The sequence below is a fragment of the Leptonychotes weddellii genome, chromosome 4 (assembly GCF_054177405.1).
Source record: "Leptonychotes weddellii isolate Sample4059 chromosome 4, ASM5417740v2, whole genome shotgun sequence".
In the NCBI taxonomy this organism is placed as follows: Eukaryota; Metazoa; Chordata; class Mammalia; order Carnivora; family Phocidae; genus Leptonychotes; species Leptonychotes weddellii.
Window position 1 is genome coordinate 130,238,008 of NC_138372.1, and position 24,055 is coordinate 130,262,062.

Sequence of the window (24,055 nt, forward strand, 5' to 3'; positions counted from 1 at the left end):
CTCAAATAAATAAAATCTTAAAAAAAAAAAAGTAGCCACTACGGCATTAGGGAAAGTACTTTCAATGAAAGGCAAATTGTAGAGGTTTGAGAGTAAATGAAAGGTGAGTATAGCAGAGTTTGAATGGCTCTTTTGATGATCCTGAACAGAAAGAAAGGAAGAAAAGGGTGACAGCTAGGAGGTAATGCCAGGTGAGGAAGATGAGGAGATTGTGTGATGTTCCAGCGTGTTCATAAATTGAGATAAGGAAGCCTGGGGAGAGAAAAGGATTGAGAAACAGAAAGGAGAAAAGAAGTGATGAAGCCAGGTTCCCAATGAGGTGAGGAGGGTGGGATTAAGATCTGGGGAAAGGATTAGCTGCCAGGAGGCAATGCTTTCTCTGAGGTTTAAAGAAATGACTAGGAATGAATGCAAATTTGCCAGTGCTGATTTCTAATTGTAATGGAGTCTGTCGTTGGGGGTTTATTTGGAGAATGCAGATAGTTTTTCTCTCCCCTTTGATAGCCTAGGACATGATTTACATGAATTTCCCTGATCACAAATAATTTCCCTGATTTTTCTTCTCAGCTCTTTAGGTGTCAGTCATACACTGGGTACATTTTTCCAGCCTCTTTGTTTTAGACTTGCCACTGTGCTTGTCATTTGAATTCCTTACTTTGTTAGTATCTGTGAGGAGAGGGAAGGAGGTAGAAGAGGGAATCCAATCAAGCATTATTAATTACATTTAAAAGCAAAATGGTAAGATGCTATTAAAAACTAATTCAATGGTAAATTACTCTGCAAACTCTAAATTATTTTATAATTATGGATTTCACAATATTTCACAATATTACCTTCACTTAAATTTAAGGACATCCATAATGATAAGTACATTTTGATATGTGGGTATTGAAATTAATAGTTAAAATTAATTTGCTGAGATTTATTATTCATGCAAATTGTTTCTCATGCACAATTATGAGTCTTTGCATGAGTGTAATGTTTCTACCTTTCTCTGCCTCATATTTACATCTTTGACTGGTAGGTTTTGGGGGAGATTTTAGGGTTCTAAGATCAAAATTAGAATCTGGTTAATTTTGTAATAGAGTTTCAGCAGGCTTGAATTCACTTCATGAAACTCTGTGTCAAATGAACACACATGCCAGGCCTCCTTCAGTGAGGACTCCTACAGCCAAAGGAAATGAAAGTGTAAGCAGTGCATCAAATATTGGAAACAGAATAGTGCTCTTCTTCAAGAAGCTCTCCAGCTAGCAAGGCAAATACTTTGAACACTACTTTTGGAGCACTTCACAGAAGACAAGTGCCTTATTTTTTTCAGATTTGCTTGAGATATATAATTTAAATGAGTGTCTGGACCCTGTATGAAGTTGTTATATCAGTGTTAACAACTAATTTTTTCTAATGCTGCATATTTAACTTATTTGTTCAACAGAAGCATAGTGGGGATATATACTTTGCTAGCTGCCTTGAGACTATAAAGAGGAAGGAAATTCATTTCCTGCCTTCAGAAAGTATGGTCTAATTGTGAAGAAGGGAACATTAACTCAATTACAAAGCATGCGTAATGGGTGCATCAGAGTGGTATCAAGGGGTTTGGGATGGCAAGGGCAAGGTAGATGATTCCTGATGGCTGGCCATTTCCCACAAATGTTCTTCATTCTGTTCCTGGGTTTCCTTAATTCCAGGAGCTAATTGTGAATATAACCAGTCTTCTTCTATAACTCCCTCTGTCCGTCATTATAGTTGTGATGGGAAATGCTATAATTTCCTCCAGCCTTGATCTGCCATCATTTTGCTCACGCGCCTGTCCATCCTTTACCAAGTACACATTTTCCTGAAGAGTATATCTCCAGCCTCCCTCTCCTCTTACAATGCTCTTCAGTACATATTTGACCCAGAAGGAGTGAGTCTTGAAGGTGGCAGGTAAAAATTAGCAGAAAAGGGGGAAGCACCCACTCATATCAGCTAAGTAATTGTTAAGCTAATTACCACTCACAGTACGAAAATTACAGGCTGATGCTACAGTTATAACTTCCAGTCCAGAACAATCAGAAGATTTGGTGTTTCTAATTTCAAGTATTTTCAATTCTGTGAAAACAGTATATCAAGGTTCAGTTAGAAAACTGTTGTTATTCACAATAGTGGGGGAAAATGCCAAGCCTTGCAGTTATTATAATTCTGTTACTGTACAAGTAGATGTACACACAAAGTATTGCTCAGTCTAGCCACCACATTAATAAACACTAGGATATTAAGGAGACAAATGAGTATAAAATATTATGTTTAAAGTTTTGTTTAGAAAGTAAGGAAAAGGAAAATTCAGAATATCTGACTGCCAATGAGCCTTATTTCCCAGTATAGAAAATAGGATCAGAGACTGATATTGATTATATCTGTAGACTGAATCTATTATTTTTAGGCACAAAGACACAGAATTTTATGATTTCTAACATTTATTAAATACTTGTGGCTTTTTAACTGTTCTCATAAGTAAAGATTATAAAGAAAATATGATCAGAGAATATTTTTTGAATTTGGATTTGTATCAAGATCATTTGTTTCATCTATTAAATATGAGTTCAGGAGGAAGGGCATACTCTGCTGATCTCCAGGCATAAAGTGACCCATCTGGCTGAATCTGGCTGATTTTCTTTTGCCTCATCTCTTCATGTCATTCTCTCTCAAATCTATCCTCCCATTTGAAGAGGAAGAAGAGAGCAATCTCCCTTGGAAGAGGAGGATTCATCTTCAGCTAAAAGAAAGGAATTAAAAAAAAAGGAGTAGCCAGTAGCCAGGCTTGCTTGTTAAACCACCAAATAAGGTCTTATTCAGTAATTACTTATTGGGAACATCTATGATTCCAGCATTTTAAAGGGCACACTGAGGGTGAGACTCTGCCCTTACAGGTCCATCTTGTGGTGAGAGGCATAAGCAACTGTAGCGTGGAGTGTTAGGTCCAAGGGCGGCCCAGAGGAAGGAGTGACTAAATCTGGGTATCAGAGAAAGTTTTGCAGCAAAGGTGATATTTGAGCTGGATGTTGAAGGATGAGTATACACTTATTTATATCCTGCTTATTCCAAAAGGATTTTAAGGGGCTTTGTAGGAGTTGACCAGATCATGGAGGAGTAGAATAGCATTTCAGACACAGGAAGTGCCAAAGCACAGAAGTGGGAAAGGGCACGATATGCTTGAGAAGTCGTGGGAAGATCTGAGGACAGATGATGCACGGAGTACACGTGTGAGCCTGGGGGAAGGGAGACAGCATAACCACTGTGTCAGTCTCTTGCAGTGGTTTGCAAACTTGAGTATGCATCTGAATCCCTGGAGGCTTGTAAAAGCACAGATCCCTGGACCCCATCCCCAGAGAGTTTGAGTCTGCAGATTTGGGGTGAGAGGGCAAGGAATTTACATTTTTTTTTTACAGATTTCCTAGTGATGTTGATGCAGCTGGTCCTGGGACCGCACTTTCAGAACCACTTCTTTAGAGTTTGGATTTTATCCTATAGTCAATTGAGAGTACCTGAAATTTGTGTAGCTTAAGAAAGAAAGAAACAGATTTGGATTTAGAAAGTTTACTGGCAGCTGTGAGGAGAATGAGTGAGGGAAACCAGTTGGTAGATTATTTCACATGTCCAAGAGACAAAGTAAATGAGCCTCAACCCATTTATGGAAAGATGAAATACACTTGAGAACATCCAGAGGCATAATCAAGATTACTTGGAATGATTGAATATGGGGAATGAGAAAACGGAAGGAATCTCAGAATGTTAAGATTATGTTCCATAATGTAACCGAAATACTATAAAATTTATGTATTCAAAGAATCTCATGTTACCAAAATCTTTAAAATGAGGTCTAACAAATCATACAAAATTTCAGATGACTTTTTTGCCAGTGTCATGTGTCATTTTTCATAGCTAAAGAGAGAGAGAAGCCTTGGTCACAGTCATTCGGCAGTCACTCCTCAAAATGTGTGACATGAAGTCCACTCAGGTATGGTCAGGCCTTCCTAAGGCAGCATCATCTAGGGGTGCTGTTTACCCACTGTGTCCACTCAGAACATCAGAACTTTGGCTACAAGGATCAGTTATGGTCTTTCCAGCCTCAATATACTCTTAATAACTATAGGAGGGTCCCCCCATACATAGGACTTTGTAGATACAACATGAGGAATGAATTGCAGCTGGCTGAAAACATAAAATAGAGAAGTATAGATGAGTAACTTGATCCTCAATTGAACCCATAATAACATTCAGCGAAGTTTTGATTTTAGCTTCAAGTTTCTCTTTGCAACTGAGTCCTTAGCCAAGTGTGCCTAAGGAACCATCTCTGTTCTGTTCTCTCTTTGTTGTTGTTCTTAAGGTGCCAGGTTCTGCTGACCCTTTTCTTGTGTTTTGTGCTGTTCTTTCCTCTTACAAGGCTGTTGAAATGGTCAGTTCCTTATACAAACCCTTTTTTATCTTTTTGCAGTTTCCGAATGTTTCCATCACTGTAATCTCTGCCAATGGCATTTCTAAGGAGGTTGCTTTGTTCAGTTCTCATTGCCAAATACTTATAACCCATTAGCTTCTCTTTGTTTTTTGCAGCCCATTACCCCAATATGTCTTTTGCATTGGACTCCAGCCTCTGTGTTCTACCCCTTGCTAGTATTGAGATAGGAATGGAGTGAGGGAGGAAAGTATGGAGTAGAGTGGGAGTAAGGTGTCCTATTTTGCTCCTTTTGAACTAGAAGAATAACTTTCAGATGGGGTGTAAACTGAAAACAAATCTCTCCCTTGGACAGAAATGTTACCCTTTCTTTAACAACATTAAACATAATCTTTGGCTATAGCCTTTCAGGAACTTTTCTGATTGACTATTTTATGCTCACAAATCATGTGGGGAAACAAAAAAAGCTTTATAGTCATTGTTGAGATTAGAGGGGTTCATATGTTACTCCTTCTTCTCACCTCCTAAATTCTGAACTGACATGAGTCAGGAAAAGGAAGACCAAAACTTTAACTCTATTACTGATAGGGTTGATGGGGAATCTGTCTTAGAGTGAAAGCCAAGTAATGACAAACTACTGCCAGTCTAGTCCTCGGACAGCCCACTAGAGGGAAAGTTGTAATCTGTATCGAGGACACATTAACCTAAGCTATCAGCTGTCACCCTCCTCCCAGGTAATTCCTCCCACCACCACGTGGAAGAGCAAAGGGATGGAGGGCAAAAAGTCCAGATAAACACTCTTTCGTGGAAACCAGGGGATGAATTACTCAAGACAGATATATTTTCTAATAAAGTTTTAGTGGTAGTTCTAGGAAAATACTAATGACTAACCACACAGTGTGTAACAACTGACTTCTGGACAGTGTCAAAATCATCTCTTCTTTTAAGATAATTAATGTCAAAGATATTAGGAATTTTAAAAAATCAGGAAAGTTAATGTTTATTTTCCAGTCTACAAATGAAGATGACAAATGGTGTAATTAGATGCATAACTTGTAATAATTCCACCAATGATCTGTTTAATTTAAAAATAGATGATTTGGAGAGTTAAAGTTTTGTTTTTGTTTTTTTAAGTTGTCACATGCTGCTAGTTATTGCCACTCCATTTCTCCACCTTCCACCAGTGCTAAAAGTTCTATCTGTGTATGTGACCACCCCACTAAAGAAACTATTGCCCAATCTCCCTTGCAGATAGAAGTAGCCAAGTAACTAAGTTCTCAGCAATAGAATGGCAGAGTAGAACTGATGCGTGCAACTCCAGTCTCATCTGCTTAAAGGAAATGCCTTGCTCTCCACTTTCTTTCCCCTTCCTGGGTTAAGATACTGAGATAACAGAGATCAGTGGCATCAGGGACTCTTAATGACCTAATCTACCAGAGCCTTTCTACCAGCCTAGACTGGCCAGACTGTAAGATGAGAGAGAAATAAACTTCTGCCTTTTTTAGGCCACTCTGTTTTTTTGAGTCTCTTTTTAATGTCAGGTTAACATTTGTACCAACTAGTACAAATATTTATGCCTATTTCTGGAACTGTTAAACTATTCAGTAGGAAGAAATCTGCATAATTAGCTATTGTAGTGGGTTGAATAGAGACCCCCAAAAGGTAGGTCTATCCAGAACCTGTGAATGTGGGCTTGTTTGGAGAAAAGGATGTTTGAAGATGTAATGGACAGCACATGTCCTTATAAGAGACAGAGAGGAAAATACAGAGAGGAGAGGGAGGCAATATGAAGAGAGGGAGGGATTCAAGGGATGCATCTGTAAGCCAGAGAACTCCTAGAGCTGCCAGAAGCTGGAAAAGGCAAGGAAGGATTCTCCCCTTTCACAGGGATGACCCAGTCTACACCCGTGAAGGAATAAATTTATCTTGTTTTTAAGCCACCCAGTTTGTGGTGGTTTGTTGCAGCAGCCCTAGGAAACTAACACAGCTATCTAATAAAATTTGATAAATGACGATGAAGAATGACATAGAGAAATTAAAAAATCATTTCTTGTTTTGTTATGAAATACTGAAAGGAGCATAGAGCTCTAATATGAAAGTGGTTCGTTCACTAATTTGTAAGACACCTTGGGGCACCTGGGTGGCTCACTTGGTTAAGCATCCAGCTCTTGATCTCAGCTCAGGTCTTGATCTCAGGGTCCTGAGTTCTTGCCCCATGTTGCTCCACACTGGGCATGGAGCCTACTTAAAAAAAAAAAATTAGGGGCACCTGGGTGGCTCAGTCCAGTAAGCATCTGCCTTTGGCTAGGGTCATGATCCCAGAGTCCCAGGATTGAGGCCCAAATTGGGCTCCCCACTCAGCGGGGAGTCTGCTTCTCCTTCTGCCCCTCTCCCCGCTCATGCTCTCTCTCCCACTCTGTCTCTCTCTCTCAAATAAATAAAATCTTAAAAAAAAAAAGACACCTGGCTGATTGCCTGAGGCATATCAGCCACTGACAGGTGCAGTGTATATAAAAATAAGAGAGACATGGTCCCAACTTTCAAGAGGCTCATAGTCTTCTTGGAAAGGACATAATGAACATGGACAACACTGTTTGATTCATTTAAAAAAAAGCTAAAAGGAAAAAAACTTTATGTCACAATTTTAGACTACAATTGGCAATGAGAACACCTCCCATAGAATTGTTGGACAAATAAGTTTGACCATCTAAGAAAATCAGATATTCAATTTGTTGTACAGCGATCATTCTATCTGGGAAATATGACAAAAACTGTAATAAAAATGGTTCTCTGTATTTCTAAAGCTATCACTTTATAAAAGTTAAGATTATGGACCTGGGCTCCTGTTTTTGTATCTTTATTACAAGTAAGTTGATGAAATAACACAACCTTCTAACCAGTGAACATCTCCAATTTAGAATGTTTTTAAAAAATCTATTTATTTATTTATTTATTTAGTAGGCTCCACACCCAGCACGGAGCCCAACATGGGGCCCAAACTCGACCCTGAGATTGAGACCTGAGCCAGGATCAAGAGTCGGATGCTCAAATGACTGAGCCACCAAGGCGTCCCTAAAAACTTAATAAGGAAAATTCTTCTAGAGTAAAGAGAATTGTTCATAATTCCTCCTCACATCCCCAGTTTATGAAATACACTTTTTTGTGTTTGGCAACCCCATAAATCAGGGATTTATTTCAAAATTATGTCCAAAACAACAAAAATTGCTCTTATGATCACATAGAACGAATGCATTGAGTATTATTCCTTGGACTGCATTTAGACTTTGGTATGAGCAATGCAAAATTCTCCCCTACATAGATAAACTACTAAACAATATGGAATCTATTGTCCAAGTCACCTCTAAATTTTATTTTGGAACCAAAGATCCCTGCTAGATCCTTTTATTGGGAGGGACCTCTCCCCTTAATTACTCCCACTGTCTTCAACATGATATAGGTAATGTGAAAATCTGATTCTACACTTTCCTCTAGTATTTTAATGTTTCATATCATTCTTTTTATTTTGATTCACTTCTTATTTTTCACTCAATGCTGAAATTGTATGATACTTCCTTTTATACTAGGCAGTCTTATCTTGGACCCACAAAATGAAGATTTGCTGTATAGGAAACATGTACTGAAAATAAGTATGCATAAAAATACTGGAAGGAAATACACCAAAATGCTCTCCTTTGGGTGTTGGATTTGTGAAAGAGTTTTTGAAATCTCCTTAGTGCTTTCTATCCTAACCTTCTATAATAAATATTTAATTGATTTTGATATTTGTTTATTTGCAATTTAAGGTATCACCTTTATTCTACATATGGACATAGGTAGGAGGAGACTGCAGTGGGGTCTGTATCACTCCTGCTCAAGTGAACACATCTGGGCCCAAAGTTGTCTTCCAGGATCAGATGGAGAAGCTGGAGTATCCCTTCTGAGGAATTCCTACTAAGGAATCTCTACCTCAGCATGCTTGCAGGGCAAAAGTAGTGCTGAGCTCTTCTCACCAAGCCACAAGGCATGCAGGTAAAAAGAAACCAACCTTCTAAACATTTTACTCAATCCAAATTCATTTTAAGTAAGAAATATTTACAATGATATTGAGAAACTGTAGTCCCAAAGGAAAACAAAAACAAATGACATCACTGACATATTCAAGTTTATCTTAAGTTTTAAAAAGGGTAATGAAGTTACATTTTCATTTAAATACCTAGGTATTTACTATAATCTTAGAATGGTATTTACTACATTTACTATAGGTATTTACTAGGTATTTACTATAGGTATTTACTATAATCTTAGAATGCCATATGGTGGTTACGAATTTATTAGGTAGAGACTTGGAATGTATGTATATATTTGTAGATGCCTAGAATTTTCATGAATTGTCTTTTTTTGCCACTAAATTCTATATACAGCTTATCTCAGTAGTATTGGTTTTTGATAGTATATAATGTTTGATAAACCGATAGCTTTTGGGAGAGGGTAACATGAAACCCCCTTGTTCTATGAAATTAAAGTGGCCAGGAAGACTTTTTTATTTTAAACACCTACTCAGGTAAAGGGCAGACAACAAAATCAGTTTTGTGTTGATGTTGCTATTTCTTCACTCTGAATAAGATTTTTGTTGGACTCACAGCCATTTTGCTTCCTGGGGTGAATCTTCTTTCATATTGTTTTATCCAAGTTTTCATATGGATATTTTCAAATAAAATATATAAGTGGAAAAATATGAAACCAGTAATGTTGCTTTCCAAGTGTTCAGTGTCAACCTCAAAACACAAAAAAGAGAAAACCAAATGGGACAATGAATAAAGTTGTCTTCTTTTTTTTTTTAAGATTTTACTAATTTATTTGAGAGACAACATGAGCAGGGGGAGGGGCAGAGGGAGAGGGAGAAGCAGACTCCCCGCTGATACCAGCCTCCATCCCAGGACCCTGAGATCATGACCTGAACTGACGTCAGATGCTTAACTAACTGAGCCACCCAGGCGCCCCAAGTTGTCCTCTGTTTTTAAGACTTAAAACATTCACTTATAAAAACACTGATATTCTCAGACAAATGGAAAAATGTTCCCCCTGGTGAAACAGTACTTGCTATTATAGGATATATAGTTAAATCAAATGAGAAATAAGGGCAAGCATAGACAAATACTAAAGAAAAACTTCATTGTGCAAATGTTCTCAGAAATAAACTTGGAAAAACATACCTCCTGAGTATAAATATTTCAGCTGAGTTTATGGAAAGGTGTTATCTGTTGAAGTCAGCAGAAATCATGCCTTCATACAATTCTGGCTAGAATATGGTTTTTCAGTGATTGCTAAAGTCTCATAGAAAGGTCTATATAATTTCTTGTTTTAATTACTTGAAGCAGGAGTTCTTGTTTCCATGTTTAGCTTTTCTGCAAATTAATATTTTAAAATACCAATTTCCTAAAAATGAGGGCATGATCATTATTTCAGTTGTAAACAATCAGTTACACTCTTTCCTTTGCAGACCTGCCTTGCAAATATTATGTGAGCGTTTACATGTTAGCAGAACACCAGCTAGCCTCATGTCATGTTTTGGTAATGTCTGTACAGATATTTCATCTGTGGGAGATATTTCATCTGTCCGTCATGGATCAACCCACTAGTAAACCATGCTTATTTTAAGTCTTCTGTTTTTAGCCTAATGATTTATCTAACTGACTTTTGGGGTTGTTAAAGAACAAAAATAATTTGGAATTGAAAACAATCCATATTGTCACAAATAGAGAAAATGTGTTATAAGGAATAGACTAAAGCAGTTTTAGCTCATCAGATTTGATGGAGGCCATCTGCTTTTGTTGCCTGCATCAGTCCCCTTCTTTAGCTTACTTATCTGCTGATTCTGCCATAGAGCCTCAGCTCTATGCAAGACCAGCCCTGATCATGCCTTAAAACAGTATGAATCAAGCTGGCATTTTTTTTTTCCAGAGTTGTTCAGCAAACATAAGAATATACCAGTCAGAACACAGAGGAGAAATACAGCCTGGAGATGTAAATTTAGAAGGCACCAGCATTTTAATGGTTAGGAAGCCTTGGAAGTGGGTGCAATCATCTAGGAAAAGGGAGTAGAACAATCTTTATCAGTTGTCTAAAATCCTGAGTAAACACAGCACCTTCCCCTCATCCAAATTAAGTATCAATAGCCTCAATATCCACATTGTTCCAGCTTTGGTTTTTGTGGTTTATATTATAAAACTAGTAACTTTGCACAATTTTCAAATTACTATAAATTTAATATGTACTTCCAGGTTATACATGCAAAACCCCTGATGAATAAGGAGAGCAGCTAGATGAGCATAGTAACTCAACTAAGGGAATGGCCATGGCTCCTATCCACCTCCCAGCCTTGCTATAAACAGCAAATGAAACCATTTGGCTTGAGATCTTTGAGACTCGGTATACAAAAGTCAGAACTTACAGGATGCTCTTAAAGCAGCAGATAATATCTGTTTCTAAACATATGTGCAATGGGAAGTCTTGAGCATTTGCTTTTGGAAACTCTAGCATGGCATAGTATGGTGATTAGTAGTTCTGTTCATCACACAATTTTAACAATGTGGCTGCAGTGTGACTCACAGTAGACACAATTTTATTACCAGTATTCAAATCATTTATGTTTCTCTTAATGTTTGATAGCTCTCAAATTCCAAATCTGGCAAAGCAGATGAACAGGAGTGGGTCGTAGCATGGGTAGGCTTTGTTCAGTGTGGGCGGTCTTGGGTTCACTGTCAAGATTTTGTGGAACTCCATGGGCTGGTTTGTAAGTGTTTTATTACTCTCTATACCCTCTTGTTGGGGCCTTTACTGACACTAGTACCAGTAAAATGTACTATGCAAACAAAAATAGCATTTTTACTTTTAAATCAATTTTTCATGCTTACATTGTTTAGAAATTTGAGTCAGTTCAGGGTACTATTTAATGACGTTTTGCCAGAAAATATCAAGGAGGTCCCTGAAATTGCCTCAAATAATTATATCCTCCCCAATGCTTCTGAGAGGTATATTCTCATAAAGCAAAATTCAAGGGCAAAAATAACCATACAACAACAGTAAAAAGAATTTATTATTTGGGAATTTGGCTTGAAGCCACAGTACAAAGCTGTAGTAAACTGGTCTGTACACATGAAAGGTTTCTTTTTCTTGAGCTTGTTTGGCCTAAATAGCCTCAAGCTATAGCAGGCTCTTAGGATTGCTCTCTCTTACTTTTTAGCTTCAAAGGCAGCTGTTAAGACTCCAGTGAGCACTAATGGAAATGGAGAGAAAGCTAAAGAGGACCCTGTTAGCTCTCCTGTGTGTTGCTGAAGTAAACTTTTCCTTGTACCCCAAACTTAGGGAGAGGATAACCTTTCTGTGTCTCCCACACTACCCTGCCTTGTCCTACCAGCAAGCCAAATGGAAGAAACAGAGAGGCCTGCATAACCTATAGCCCCTTGGAAAGCTTTGACTCTTGAAAAAAGCAGATTAATCAGTATCCTCTGATCTTACTAATGCAATCAACCCTCCTCCCTCCTCAATCCCTAGAGTGGCATGAAGAATGTGAATATGGAATGGTATTCTATACCTAAGGAGCAACAAAACTATTTCAAGTAATTGAGTACATTTCTTTTAAAAAGGCAATGTGTTGTTGCCTTCTTGTTTTCTGTTAGATAGCTCTTTGATAAAAAGGGGCTCTTTTTGGATCCCCAAGTTCAGGAAAAATAAATCAGCCATCTTCTGATTCCTTGGGGACCAGTGTACACACACACACACACACTCTTTACAATAAGTCTCTGGCATTAACCCAGAGCCCTAGTGAGCAAGGCTGAGTCATAGAGTTCTATAAGGACTCTTTTTGTCCCGTTGGCCTAAAGCCTAGATAAAAAGAAAGCAAAGAGGCCCCTTTGACTTCTCTGCCCTAGGCCTACACCCAAATTTTTGCTTTAAGAGTCTTGCTACTTTATTAATAGTAAGAAGGGAGGAAAGACAAGTTTAAAAAAAGGAGCACCAAAGGTATAAGTCTTTTTCTTTTATAACTAGAACTGATCTTATCTGAGTTACCAAGTCCTAGACCACTCAACATTGTGATGTGTGTGTGTTGGGGGGCATCTTAGTACAAAAATCATGTAAAAGGACACACTCTGTGAGACAAAGAGCAGTGAAATTGATATACCCACAGAACCCTGAAGATGCCAAAGTCAGAGCTATTTACTTACATGCAAATCTCTTTGAAGCCTTCAGCTAATGGCTGACTGGCTTTGCCTCTTCATTGTATCTTCCCTCAGCTTCCTCTCTTGAGATGCTCATCAAATTTTGTTATTCTTCAGCAGTCATCTTTTCTTCAATTGGAAGCTTCCCAAGGGCCAACACATGTTTGTCTTGCTCTGTAGCACTTAGTAGGCACTCAGTAGACTTTTTTCCCCATTGAATGACATTTAATTGTGCCTTTGACTGTAACATTTATTCAGAGCAGCATTGAGGAGGATATTTCAGGTGAGGGTTTCTTCACCTCCCCCAAAGCTTAGAGTGTGTAGCCAACCTTAACTCTATAAGTATTATCATTTGCATAATTGATGATGTTGGGAAAATTAAAGCTCATACAAATATAGTCTTTGTTCATTACTAACCCTTCAGACTGGGTTTTTTTTTTTTTTTTAAAGATTTTATTTATTTATCCATGAGAGACAGAGACAGAGAGAGAGAGAGAGAAGCAGAGGGAGAAGCAGGCTCCCTGCCGAGCAGGGAGCCCGATGCGGGACTCGATCCCAGGACCCCGGGATCATGACCTGAGCCGAAGGCAGACACTTAACCATCTGAGCCACCAGGCGCCCTGGACTGGGTTTTTTTTTTAAGATTTTATTTATTCATTTGACAGAGAGAGACACAGCGAGAGAGGCAACACAAGCAGGGGAGTGGGAGAGGGAGAAGCGGGCTTCCCGTGGAGCAGGGAGCCTTATGCAGGGCTTGATCCCAGGACCCTGGGATTATGACCTGAGCCAAAGGCAGACGCTTAACGACTGAGCCACCCAGGTGCCCATTCACACTGGGTTTTATGTATCCATAACCGCATAGCCATCCTCCTTTCATAGATCTCTTATAATGTCTCCATAATAATCTGCATTTCAGTTGGACTGTAAACTGCAGGAGGGCAGGAGACCGTCTGGTTTGCTCACTGCTGGATTCCTAGCACCCATCACCTGGCCTAGCCTATATTTAATAAGCATCTGTTAAATGAATGAACAAAATATTCAGGAATCTCTTTCCTAGACACTGATCATGAACCATACTTTACTCATTGGATCACCTCTACATTTTCAGTCACAGACCAGTAGAAGGCTAATGTGTATACTACCTACTGGAGTTACTGCACCCATTCATGTTCATGATGGTTTTAGACTCGTGCTTCAACAATTCTTATATTTCATTAGAAAGACAAAGGATGGAGCGCCTGGATGGCTCAGTCGGTTAAGTGTCTGCCTTTGGCTCAGGTCATAATCCCAGGGTCCTGGGATCGAGCCCCACATCGGGCTCCCTACTCGGTTTGGAGCCTGCTTCTCCCTCTCCCACTCCCCCTGCTTGTGCTTGCTCTCTCGCTCGCTCTCTCTCTGTCAAATAAATAAATAAAATCTTTAAAAAAAAAAAAGAAATAGAAAAACAAAGGAAAAAGAAATATCACTGTAGCTGAAATAAATTGTCAAAGATATATGAAACCCAGCTCTAAAATATGTACCTCTAACTTTCGACATTGCCAAGCAGTGCAGAGATCTATATAAATCTGGAAGTATAGGAGTTTTTACTGCATAAAAATTTGTATCAACGTTTATGTGTAACTAAATTTTTTAATGATAGGTAAAATCCATTTTTGTGTTTAAATGTGGTCACAAGTAACTCTTGGTTCAAAGTGGTATTTCTATTTCAGATAATCCTTATAATTCCACTTACTTAAGGTACCTTATATAAAGCACTTTTCAGTATTTAAACATAGGTACCAAAATGACTATTAATTTCTTGAGTTATTGAATTTCCAGCAAATTATACCTTATATGTAATCCTGAAGTCAATTTTAAAGCCCGTTGCTGCCTCATACAAATTTTTCTATTTCTTTAAGGTGGAAAATGGAGAGAGCAGAAGATAGTAGTAATATCTTATTTATAAACTATGTGTTTTTAAAAAATACACTTACCATATTTCATGTTAAATACCTCTTAATTAACATTGTCAAAATAATAAAACCCTCAGAAGTTAGAGCAATCTAGAAAGACTCTACTTCTGAGAAAAAGTTGTTAACATAAAATATTAATATTTAGTCCAGGAAAATTCAAGTTTATTCAATAAACTTTTAAATGCAATTTATTTCTGTAAGGAACAGCTTATGGAGGAGGAAAGACAAGCAGGAGAGAGGAAAGAGAAAAATACAAACCAAAAAATAGTATATTTCACACAAAAATAAAGGAACAGAGTGTAAACAACTGAGAGGAGTAAAAAACTCTTGTCACAACTTGCCAGTCACTTGGGATGTAAAATTCAGCATGTGATGCAATTCCCCATGCCTTTTGAAGTACATGATTAAGTACTCATAACCTTGACCTGGAAGCTCCATGAGCTTTCATTCATTATTCATTAATGGGGCTTAAGACTGTTCTACTCTGGAGATACAGAGACTCCTTTGCCTTCAAGGAATATGCAGTCAATTAGAGGAGACAGACAGGTGATGAGGAGATGCTAAAATGGTTTAATATGTACTATAATACTGGAAATGCTATTTTCTCATGTGTGGCAAAAGCATACTAGGAAAATGCTCCAAAAACTCTTCGTTGGGTTTTTATATGTCAGATCCTAAAATGGCATTTCAGGACCATTTTTTTTAAAAAACTGGTGTTAGTTGCACTTAAAATATGCATCCCATAGCAATGATACATAAAATTATTTTTTAGCTTCTTACATAATAAAATTAATACTGTTTTTTATCAGATTCTATTTCAAGTCACTGTAAAACTCTTATCTTCTCCCAGAACTAACCATGTGACCAGCCTGCTTGTGACATCACAGAGCAAATGGAGAAGAAAACTGAGAAACAATGAATTTAGCATTTATTATCTTGCTTTAGAATAGGGTTATGGTAGGGTGCCTGACTGGGTCAGTCGGTGAAGCATGTGACTTGGTCTTGCAGTCATGAGTTCAAGCCCTACATACAGCTTACTTAAAAAATAAAATAAAAATAGAATAGTTATGGTTAGAATATGTTTAAATAGTAATTCCTTTGCATCTGCCCCCAGCTTTTTCTCAAGGGCGTTGGGTATGTATGTGGTTCTGGGGGGATGGGCGATGTTGCTGTAGAGAACTATATGTAGCACTGAACACCATTTTGGTAGTTTTGTTTATGTGATAGATCATGATGATTACTTTGATCTAAAATTAGGTAAAGTTCTCGAAGCTTCATAGGCGTCATTCCATTATCTAAATTGGGCTGAGCAAATAGTCTGTGCAAAAGCTACTCCAAGTAGTTTCTTGTGGAGGATGCTGTTGGGTAAGTTACAGGTGAGGAATTCCCAGGGATAGCCAGAGACAAGCAGGAGCAAAGTCGTGAGGGACCTTATATGTCATGTGAAGGAGCTTAGACTTTATTGGTAAGTTGAAATATTTTCTGTCCTGATGGTATTTCACAATATAGGAGAGATTTAGACAGGGTCCTGCTGCCTAATTTATCTTGTTAAGTGTATGTTAGCATTAAGCTTTAAAACAAAAATCTCAGTTTGGGCAGACGTTCTCTCCCCTCCTCTGAATGAGGCCATGTTACCTGTCAAAGGTGAGATGAGAGGTGATTATGTCAGGATTCTGAGGAGAGTAGTAAAGATTCCCAGTGGATGTTGTGGGTAAAAGGTGAGGAGGGAACAAAAAACAATAGCTGAACAGAGGCCATAAATTTGTAAGGAATTCAGTGCATTCATTGCATGATTTTTTTCCAGGAGTCCTCAACAATGTAGGAGCAGAGAAGGCAAATTTTCAAAAGATTGGGATTTTGCTACAAAGGTGCTGCTAGAGTTATTAGAAACAAAAGATATTGTAAAGAACAGTTACTTTAAAATTATTGACTAATATTTAGGATTTAAATCATAGTTTAGAACAATCGCTCTGGCAGTGGTATGAAAGTTCCTTGTTTCTCCTGGAGTAGAAAGACTAGGGGACAAAGCAATAGAAGAGGTGAACATGTATGAAGTCTGGATTTCTATAAGGTAATGATAGCAGAGATGAAGAAGGGATTGATTTAAGTGTAGTTTTTATACAGAATTAAATGAGAGTTTTGAAGAAGTAGGAGAAATAGGAGATGATTCCCAGGTTCTTGACCAGAGTGACTAGTGAATGTTAATATTCAGGTGGAGGTATAAGTTAATGAATTTAACTTTGGACATGCTGAATTGAGGGGCATCCGTGAGAAAGATATCTAGTAAATAATTGTATATTTGGTATGATGCTCAGGAGAAAGATCTAGGCTAGTGTTGTAATTTGGGAATCATTGTGTATTGGTGATTTAGATGTTATTCCAAGGAGAGTGTCTATAATGAGGAAAGAGAAGATTAAGGATGAATTCTAGGGGAATACCAATATTTATAGGGTAGAGGGGATGAAGATACTTCTTAAGGAGATAAAAATAAACAAATGGTTCTCATGGAAACCTTGGGGAAGAAAGACTTCTAAAAAATAGAGTGGTCAAGGGTATTAATTACTGTGAGGGGTAAAGCGAGATAAAGACTGGCTAACATCCATTTAATTTGGAAATTGGTAAGAACAGTTTCAGTTAGTGGTGCTGGCAGAAATCAGATTCCTGTGGGTTGAGGAATGAATGGAGAATGAAGAAATGAATTCAGATTATTTTTTCAAGAGGCTTATTTATGAAGGTACAGAGCAGAGATTAAACTATAGCTAGAAGAGAATTCAGGATCAAACGAAGTTTTTCTTTAAGATGGGAAAGATATGGGTACATTTACTCGTGGAGGGGAAATCAGCAGGAAAAAAATCTTAAGAGATAAGCCAGAAAACAAAATTGATGCCAAAGAAATTAGTATGAGCAGAGATACAGCATGGAGGCTTAGAGGAGGGATTAGCTTTAGACAGAAGACTTTAGATTGATGGGTGGTAGGGAATTGGGGGTTTTAGAAATGCATTTATCAATGCATTTCTAAATGCATCTGAGTTGCTCTCAGATGTGTGATTTCCTCTTTCTTACTCTTTAGAGAGAATGCATGCCAGGCTGTCTCCACTCCTTCAGTCACACCACCTCAGGAGAGGTGGAATTAATGACATACTTAGTAAAGCTGACTAGAACAACTGAGCATTAGCATACTTGGCTGAATTCCAGCCACCCTTCCCTTTTGGGAGAAATCTGCCTTCAGAGAGCATATGTTCTCCTGCTCCTTCAAGGGCACACTTTTCCCCACCACACAGGAAGAGTTGCCTTGGTCCAGCGTTGCCTTAAACTTGACTATGTGTGCCTCATTCTATGACTGAGCGTTGTAAAGCTCCTGTGATTAACATACACAAAGCCATATCCTACAACCTGGCTTTTGTTAAGTAATAACAATGATATTTTGGTCTCTGTTATTCCTTTCTTTCATTTCTCAATTAGATCAGTGTAGAAGAGTGTTATCTTTGTGTCAGTTAAGCATTTACTCATCAAGAATAGCACTGCTTACATGAATATGGAAGACAGCTTGTGGCTCCCCATGGTCTGCTCTTCCATTATTAATTGGACATGGTTGCCCAGATACAGTCTATATTTCCCAGCCCCCTTGCAACTAAGTGTGGCCATAGGACTTAGTACCACTATGGAAAGTGATCAGCAGTAATGTGTGTGACTTCCACCTCACTTGATTAAAAGGAAGTTACTTTCCCTATTTCTTCTGTCTGGTACCTTAGATATGGCTAGAGGCTTAGATATGGCTAAGATCTTAGACCTTAGATATGGCTATGAGCTAGTTTGACCTTGTAGAGGAGGAATGAGCCCCAAGGATCAGCAGAGCATTAATACAGAGGGAATCTGGGTTGCTGAATATCCATGTAGAGACTTGGCCCACTAGGCTACCCTGGACTGGGTACCTGACAGAGAAATAAACATTGATCTCATCTAAGCCATTGTATGTTTGGGGATTTTTCTGATAGCAGCTTAGCCTTTACCTTAAAAGCCAGGACTGAGTTGTTTGGGCCTTAAATAATATTTTAAGATCCAGAGATTTAGATGGAATTTGATCTCCTAAAGTCATTAGCTATGAACTAGACCACTGGAGTATAGATACTTTTGTTTCTTAGATAAATGAATAGCATAATTTCTAATATAAAAAAATGTGACAACCATGGATATCATATTAATATGTTCCAAGAATGGTAGGTGAGACAGAAAGCTCTGTTTATGCTTGTGTGTACAAGAAAGGAGGCTAAATAAACTTATACTCACTCTAATTCTGTTTATTTGTACCAATTAGTTTTCATTGACATTAAGAAAGTTTAGTTGAGAAAATTGTTCTGGGCATTCCAGGCAGAGAGCACAAAGAGCAAGGATAAAGTTCGCAAGCCACCAATGAACTCGGCGTGCTCAGGGTTAGGAAGAACAGTGTGTCTGGCACACTGGTGAGGAACATTCATAGAAAGTGAGTTTAGGCAGATTGGCAGGTCCTTGTAAGTCATGGTAAGAAATAGGGCTTTTATTTTAGGTGTGATGGAAACCATTAGAAAATTTTAAGCAGCTCAGTGGCATGAACAGGTTTGCCTTTTAAAAATACCTCTCTAGGGGCGCCTGGGTGGCTCAGTTGGTTAAGCGTCTGCCTTCGGCTCAGGTCATGATCCCAGGGTCCTGGGATCAAGCCCCATATTGGGCTCTCTGCTCACGGGGAATCTGCTTCTCCCTCTTCCTCTGCCTACCTCTGCCTACTTGTGCTCTCTTTCTCTGTCAAATAAATAAAATAAAATCTTTAAAAAATTAAAAAACTAAAGCTACCTCTCTAGAAAATGGGTGCAAGGGAGGATGCAGGGAAACTGGTTAGGAGATGTTGCAGTAACCCAGGCAAGTAACCACTGGACAGTGGTTTACATCTTTTGGACAATTTGGGGATATTGAGCACAACAGGCCCCTTTATCAGCAGCAACGGAATAAATATATTTAGTTGAAACTAAAGAACTCAACAAATATCAGAGATGTCTGGTACTCATTAGCCAGAACATTCCTTCACTCCCAAGCTCTGATACCGCCGCTGGCTGCTCCCGACATGCCTTTGTCGTCAGGGAGTGGATGTCTTGGCTCTGCTTGGAAACCCTGAACAGGGGCCCTTGACCACAGCTGCTTGCTTCTGGGAACATGGTCAGCAAAATGGATGTCCAGATTTTCAGTTAATCAAATGAAACACCAGCTAGCCTTTTGGTTTAGTTCTTCCAAAGTAAGTTGCTGCCAAGTCCAGTCAATATTGTGAGCTGCTGAAGAGGCTTCTACAGCTTGGCCCTAGAGAGACTTGTGATGGCAAAGCTATTGACAGCTCACAGATGGGAGAGCTTTTGCTATTAGTTGATTCAATGTTCTGGAAGAAAGAAAATGACAAAATTGGCAAGAAATGGGTGCCTTCTGATTGGCACAGAGATGAGGTACCAGGGAATTGGAGCGGATGAATCTAACCTAAAGGAATATCCTAAAATGATTAGTAGATTGTTTCTTTTTCCTTTGCAGAGCTAGTTCTCTTGCTCTAATCTTGACATATGATGCGGGCTTGACTGACTCCTTTGGATGCACAGCCCTTCCTACTGTGGGTGCTCCAGCAGCAGCAGAGGTGTGCAGGGAGCAATCTAGAGACCTGCCAACTATGATTCTGAAACAGATACTGCCCACCATCGATAAGCCAATTCAGATAACCTCAGTCTGTCTTCTATCTATGTTCAGGCAGACATTCTCTCAAATGACACACTATGTACACCTACTTTAACTAAAAATTTAAATTTTTCAACTTTTTTGGCCCTGTGTGTGTGTGTGTGTGTGTCTGAAAGCAAAGTTATCCATTGAGAATAAGGGTGGTAGAGAAATATCAGGGACATTGAAAAGAATAGTAGTGATAGGAAAAGCTGAAGAATTGGAGAGAAAGCTGACTAAGACATGTGAAAAGATTATTCAATAGGTGAGGTGAGAGGACATACACACACAGAGGCATAATCTGCACTACTGATGGTTTTTCCAACAGCATTCTGCAGCTTTGCAGTAAAGGAAGAGAAAGCAGATGTTGTACAGAGCATGGGTGCAGGTTTTTCAGGAGAGTGGAGCAGAAAGACCCAAGTTCACAGTGTTGTCTGGTGACCATGTGTTTGAAGCAATGGAGAAGGCAGTGTCAGCTGGGTAAGGATGGACGTGAGATCAGGGAACAGCATATATAGTGTGATTTCTCTCATGGAATTCATGGAAACAAAGAATGAGTGAAGTGAGAACAAGAGGGAGGGGGTCCAAAGAGTAACGGTAGCCCTTTGACAAGGATGCATTCTCATTCAATCAGACAACATTATCTGGAGTCTAACCTCTAAAAGGGTGTTCTCCCCCTCTTAGTTACTGAATAAGCAGAAAGTTGAAATGCTGCCACCACCAGAGTGGTGATGCTATGTGTCTTAGTTCAGGCTGAGATAACAAACAATACAATAGATGGGGTGGCTTATAAACAACAGAAATTTATTTTTCACAGTTCTGAAAGGCTGGCCAGTCCAAGATCAAGGTGCTGGCTGATTTTGTGTCTGCAAGAGCCCATTTGCTATGTCCTCACATGGCAGAAGAGGGGCTAGGTTGCTCTCTGGGGTCCCTTTCATTAGGGCACTAATCTCATTCATAGGTTCCACCATCTCCCAAAGACCCCACCTCCTAATACCATTTTATTGGGGCTTACAGTCTTTAACATATGGCTTTTGGGGAAACACAAACATTCAGCCCATTCTACCATGCCAGCATTTATTGAAAGCTTACTATTTGGCCATGGTAATGCTAAGAGACTTTTACAAGCATTCACAACAACTCAGTGGTGTGGGTTTTATGAAGGAGACTATATACCTTGCACAGAGTCACACGTAACTGACAGAACTGGGATTCATACTTGGCAGAACTCTGGCCAGCCCCTTCTCCCCCATGCTTAACCATTACACAGTAGCATCATCTTATCACTGGATGGAACTATTGAATATAGTTAACAAAAATTGTGATTTGAAAATTACTGTAGGACATGGGACCATTCATAGATAATTTATGAGCTTGGGAATATGTGAATCACATTAGTTGATTTATTCTTTCTCTTAACAACCTTTTGTGTCAACCTATAATGTGTCAGGCAACACACAGCCCAGACCCTGACACAATACAGATTATGAAATAGTGTTACCATCATCATGTGAAATACTATATATTCAGCAGTTAGGAAAGAAATGTATTAAAATGTTGCATGTAAATTTTTTAGAATATTCTATGCAACTCTGGACCTTACAATTGAATTGAGATATAGAAGCTTGAGCAATTATTCAGAAAGAGCCAAGGAAGTATATAACTTACTGACACACAGATATTAAAATAAAACTCAAAATTGGTGTCCTAAATTTGATAAAAGAAGAAACCAAATAGTAGTCTCCATGTAATCTGAAGGATCATTTTTTTTAATGGTTAGCAAGCAGCCTGCTACAGGGTACCACAAACTCCTAAAGGAAGAAATGAGCAATTATCTATATCCATGAAAAGGCACATTGAGAGAACATAATCATGGGGACAAAATTAGGGTAAACGCAAAGTATTTCTTGCTTATGGAAATTGTCAGAGACTAGAATGCCAGGGGATTGTGTGGGATCTTCTCCTTGAATAATAAAGGGGAGACAGAAGACAGGCAGTTACCTCCTGAGTGTCTTTCATTCTTAAGTTGTGGGTCATCTATGTCAGATGGATTCTAAATGTCATCATCACCTGAACAATTTGGGTGATGAGCCAGGTTTTGCCGTTATCCAAATAAACACTGTATGATGCCATCCTCAAAATGGACACTCATTTAAAGAAGTCTCCTGGGGCGCCTGGGTGGCTCAGTCGGTTGAGCGACTGCCTTCGGCTCAGGTCATGATCCTGGAGTCCCGGGATCGAGTCCCGCATCGGGCTCCCTGCTCGGCAAGGAGTCTGCTTCTCCCTCTGACCCTCCTCCCTCTCGTGCTCTCTGTCTCTCATTCTCTCTCTTGCAAATAAAAAAAAAAAAAAAGTCTCCTGTACTTGTATTTCAATATTTATCTTTTAAATATAGATTTTTGGGGGCTAATGGTGGGGTTACATCTTGATAAACCCATCATAAGTTGAAAATATCATAAGTCAAACACACATTTAATACGCCTAACCTACCAGACATCATAGTTTAGCCTCTCTTAAATGTACTCAGAACACTTCCATTAACCTACAGTTGGGCAAAATTGTCTAACACAAAGCCTATTTATCATAAAGTGTTACATATTTCATGTAATTTATTGAATACTGAACTGAAACTGAAAAAAGTTCTGTATGGGTACAGAATGGTTGTAAGTGTATCAGTTGTTTATCCTCGTGATCACCTGGCTGATTAGAAACTACAGCTGGACTTGCTAATTCAAAATTTGAAGTACAGTTTCTACTTAACGGCTATTGCTTTTCCACCATGGTAAAGTAAAAAGAAAATCATTAAATTGAAAGATTGTAAGTTGGGAACAGTCTATAATAATATGTTTAAGTAAGAATGACACTGTGGAGAAAACATCAGGTAAAGCATTCTTTAGTCTGAGGCTTAAAGTACAGCTCACATTCCTTTATATGAGTCTGTTGTATCTCGCGTTATAGAAACACAGTTGAGAGTAAGGTAATTATCACTATTCAAAACTCTTCTTTTCCTTGATATATCTCATTAACTCTGCTGGTAAAGTAGTCAAATGAGAAGATGTTTATGTTGAGTACTTTTAAATGGACAGTGTAGTGTGGAAGTTGAGTTTGGTAAAGTGGAACAAATTAGAAGTTGAAGCTCAGCCTTTCGTGAGGATGAAAATAATTTTTGTTTCTGATTTTGTTGAAAAGGATCTTGGTCCAATTGAAATAAAATTTTAGAACTCTAGGTGATTGGAGGCAATAATCTCAACAAATCAAGTTTGTACTTTCAGTGAAATATCTTATTACGAGATTCCATAACTCATTTATATAACGAAATGAATAAACCAGAAGTTGCTGTACTCTACATAGTTGTAAGAATACTTTCCTGATAGATACCTAGCCAGTGTTATCTAAGAACTTACACTTCTGCATTCTTCCAAAATATACTCATAACACTTTTGAATCTATGCCATACCTCCAGTCACACTCCATGCCTTTTATGTAATAATTCTTGACTTCCCCCTGTTGTTATTTCCGGGGCTTTTTGTTATTGTTCTTTGCTGCACTCTTGGTAAAGAACATTCTGGAATATTACAGCCATTTAGGAAAAATAGCCTTCTAATAGAGAACACAGAAACAAACCAAACAAAAAGGAATCCCACATAATTTCAGATGATAAAACAGACAATTATTCTGATAATAGAAGATGGAGACTTGACTTTACCTCACCAACATTCATTTTTTTTTTT

General features: G+C 38.5%; 1 long non-coding RNA gene across 1 annotated transcript; it reads left to right on the forward strand.

The window, feature by feature from the left end:
• The first annotated feature begins 846 nt into the window (after positions 1-846).
• On the forward strand, positions 847-21,340 carry LOC145720933 (uncharacterized). Its single transcript, XR_014144285.1, has 3 exons — positions 847-980; positions 1,194-8,458; positions 20,148-21,340. It is a non-coding gene; the product is annotated as an uncharacterized LOC145720933 (long non-coding RNA).
• Positions 21,341-24,055: the final 2,715 nt, after the last annotated feature.